This window comes from Triticum dicoccoides, chromosome 5B (genome assembly GCF_002162155.2).
Source record: "Triticum dicoccoides isolate Atlit2015 ecotype Zavitan chromosome 5B, WEW_v2.0, whole genome shotgun sequence".
NCBI classification, from domain to species: domain Eukaryota; kingdom Viridiplantae; phylum Streptophyta; class Magnoliopsida; order Poales; family Poaceae; genus Triticum; species Triticum dicoccoides.
This window is the reverse complement of record NC_041389.1, coordinates 442,874,087-442,878,323: the sequence shown is the minus strand read 5'-3', so window position 1 is coordinate 442,878,323 and position 4,237 is coordinate 442,874,087.

The window sequence follows — 4,237 nt, the reverse complement described above, 5'->3', positions numbered from 1 at the left end:
GGGCCCCGCGGGCCGCGGCGGCTGGCGGAGGAGAGAGAAGGCGCGGTGGGGAGGAGTTGGGGCGACGTGGCGGCGCGTGAGAGGCTGGGGCGGCGGCGCGGGTGATGTGGCGGCGTCCTATTGGCTGGGGTGAGGTGGCTGGTGGACATGTCCGGCCGTCGCAGACATGTCCGGCGGCGCGGGGAGGAGTGGGGCTAGGGTTTCGACTGTTTGGACTGCGAAATTTCGAGGGAGAGGGCCTATATATAGATTCTGGGAGCTAGGAGAGTCCAAATGAGGAGCGGTTTTCCCCCACACGATCATGATCGAACGACCGAGAGCATGGAGGGGAGTTAGATGGGTTTTGGGCTAGTTTGGAAGGGTGTTGGGCTGCAAAGAGAAGGAGGCTTTTACGGTTACCCGGTTAACCGTTGGAGTACCAAACGAACTCCAAATGGCACGAAACTTGACAGGCGGTCTACCAGTGCTATACCAAGGCCACTTGACAAGCCTCGGGCCATTCCGAGAAAGTTTTATACCCGCACACAACGAGAGACGAAAGGGGAATGCCGGAGGACATAGGAGCGCCGGATTGCGAAACGGACAACGAGAAAAAGGCTCGGATGCATGAGACGAACACGTATGCAAAATGAAATGCACATGATGACATGATAAAATGCAACACGCAAGCAAATGACATGGCAACGACGGCGAATAACTGGCGGACACCTGGCGCATCGGATCCGGGGCGTTACAGATGCCGACACCGAGATGCTGGAGGCGCGTCGCCTTCAGCTCGTCGAAGGCGCGAAGAAGCTGGCGGGCATGAGACGCTTGTGAGAGGCCTACCAGCGTGAGATGGATCGCGCTGTGGGCGGCTCGCCGGTTCCGACTGGGCCTAGCCACCTAGGCGCGGTCCGGCAGCGTGGCACGGCCATCGCCAACCTGTTCGGGGCCAATCGCCCTGTGTATGCCATGCCTGCGGAGAACATCCGCGTTGCCCAGGCGGCGGCGGATGAGCTAGACAACTTCGAAGGTGAAGAGCGCCGCCTGATGACGGAGCGAGTTCAGCAGCTCCTCGACACGGCTGCCGCGCAGAACGAAGCCGGCTGCCGCATGGAGGCGTCACAACGACAAAACGACGACTTGCCTCCCCGCCGAGATCAAGGCTCGACGTCTCGAACACCAACTGGCGGTGTCCGCGGAAGGAAAGACAAGGATCCGGCTGTCAGCCACGGTCGGACTCGCATCACCATCGAGCGCGACCAAGACGGCCGCCCCAAAGTAGTAGAACGGCGGGACGACTACCTGCCCCCTCCTCCTCGCAAAGAAAGGCGAGCCTCCCCACCACCCGTTGAGCATCCGACTCTCGGCGACCGCCTTGGCCGCCGAGAGGGAGTCGGAGAAAATGACGCCCGCCACCGGATCGACCGACTCCACCGATCCCTGGCGCTGGAAGAAGAAGATGAGTTGGGTCCTCCCTGTTTCGGACCCTGCATCCGAGATGAGCCCTTTCCCAAAGGGTTCACGCTCCCCCAAGATACGCCCAAATACACCGGCTTCGTGAAGCCGGAAGACTGGCTAGTTGACTACTCCACGGCCGTCAACATAGCAAACGGCAACAAGCGTGTTGCCGTGAAGTATGTTCCACTCATGCTCCAGGGCACAGCCCGGACATGGTTGAACAACCTGAAGCCCCGCAGCATCAACAGCTGGGTCGACTTCACCGAAGCTTTCGTCCGCAACTTCACAAGCACGTACAAGCGGCCTCCCAAGCCTCGCCAACTCTCCTTGTGCGTACAAGGCCCCGACGAGTCGACTCGCGACTACTTCACGCGCTGGGCCGAGCTTCGGAACTCATGCGAGGGCGTGCACGAGGTGCTGGCTATCGAGTACTTCACTGCCGGGTGCAGAGAAGGCACCCTCCTCAAGCACAAGCTCCTCTGTGACGAACCGGAGAACCTCGACGAGCTACTAATCATAGGAGACAAATACGCCACAGCCGACTCCTCCATGAAGGTAGAGATTCAAGTTAGTGCGACTGGCAAAGTCGCCCCTCAGGCTCCCAGAACTCTGGCTGGGGACGCCAGTTAGCGACAACAGCAGAGCGACCACAAGCGCAAAGCCCCACAGTCGGCTTCCAGTAGCCGGCAAGTTGCGACAGTCGAAGACCAACAGCCGGAGGAGCAGCCCCTGGCCAAGCGACAGAAATGCGGCAAGTCCAACTGGTTGCCGGCCTTCTCCTACGAGCAGACCCTAGATGGCCCCTGCAAGTTCCACAGCGGCGCGAAGCCGTCGAACCACACCACCCGGAAATGCCACTGGCTCACCAGAATCGCCAAGGGAGATGGCCTCCTACCTCCCCCGCCTGCTGGGCCGCCGCCTCCACCGCCGCCCCAGCAACCGGCTATCAGGCCAGTCGGCGCAGTTCAAGACGAGTACCCAGAAGAGCACGGAGCCTATGTGGTGTTCACCAGTGTGGCTAACGATCGACGTAGCAGGCGGCTGCAGCAGCAAGAGGTGAATGCAGTCGCACCAAGCACTCCAAAGTTCATGCACTGGTCTGAGAGGTCTATTAGTTGGAGTAGAGCTGATCACCCGGAGGTGATGCCGAATCCGGGCTCCTTCGCCCTGGTCTTAGGCGCCACACTCGCCACAGATAGGCGGGCCACTCGTTTCTCGCGAGTGCTGATAGACGGAGGCAGCAGTATCAACATCCTGTACATGGATACCATGGAGAAGTTAGGAATCAAGCAAAGACAACTTCAGAGCAGCCGGACTATGTTCCACGGCATTGTTCCTGGCCTTTCCTACTTGCCAATCGGCAAAATCCAGATAGACGTCCTCTTTGGGGACAAAGATCACTTCCGCCGAGAGCCAGTTTGGTTTGAAGTGGTGGACCTCGAAAGCCCGTACCATGCATTGCTTGGCCGACCTGCTTTGGCCAAGTTTATGGTGGTCCCCCACTACGCCTACCTCAAGATGAAGATGCCGAGTTCCAAGGGGATTCTAACCGTAGCCAGCGACTACAGAAAGTCGTCTGCCTGTGCAGCTGAAAGCAGTCGGCTGGCCGAGTCCTTGGTGATCGCAGTTGAGAAGCGGCTTCTTGATCGGTTTGTGGCGATGGCCAGCAAGCAGTCCGAGATGTCGCCCGACCCCAAGGAGTCGGAAGCTGAAGGATCGTTCTAGCCGGCCAAAGAAACAAAGAAGATACCCTTGGACCCAGAGCACCCAGAGAGGTACGCTGTCATAGGTGCAAACCTTGACAGCAAATAGGAAGGCGAGCTCGTCGATTTCCTCCGTGAGAATCGAGACATCTTCGCATGGTCCCCTAAAGACATGCCAGGTGTACAGGCGGAATTCGCCGAGCACAAGTTACATGTCCGGTCTGATGTGAAGCCCGTCAGGAAGCCCTTGCGCCGCCTGTCAGAAGAGAAGAGAAGAGTTGTTGGAGAGGAGATAGCCCGGCTCCTGGCGGCCGGCTTCATTATGGAAGTATTTTTCCTAGAGTGGTTAGCAAACCCGATCCTGGTGCTGAAGAAGAACAAGCAGTGGCGGATGTGTATCGACTACACAAGCCTCAATAAAGCCTACCCCAAGGACCCATTCGCTCTGCCAAGAATTGATCAGGTGATAGACTCCACAGCCGGATGCGAGCTGTTGAGCTTCTTGGATGCATATTCTGGATATCACCAGATCAAGCTGAACCCGGCTGACAGACTGAAGACCGCCTTCATCACGCCGTTTGGATCCTTCTGCTACCTTACCATGACGTTCAGCTTGCGAAATGCCGGCGCCACCTTTTAGCGTTGCATGCATAAGTGCCTCCTCAAGCAACTCGACAGAAACGCCCAGGTCTACGTGGATGATGTGGTGGTGAAGACGGAGAAGCATGGGACATTGCTGGAAGACCTCAAGGAAACCTTTGAGAACCTGCGCCGATTCCAGATCAAGCTCAACGCTGAGAAATGCGTCTTCGGAGTACCAGCCGGCCAACTCCTTGGTTTCCCGGTCTCTGAACGCGGCATAGAGTACAACCCTGTAAAGATTAAGGCCATCGAGAGGATGGAGGTACCCCGCCGACTGCTAGATGTGCAAAAATTCACCGGCTGCTTGGCGTCCATCAGCCGTTTCATCAGTCGGCTGGGTGAGAAGGCTCTCCCTTTATACCAGCTCATGAAGAAGACGACCTTCTTTGAGTGGAACCCCAAGGCGGACGAAGCTTTTCTCTAGTTGAAGAAAATGTTGACTACTCCCC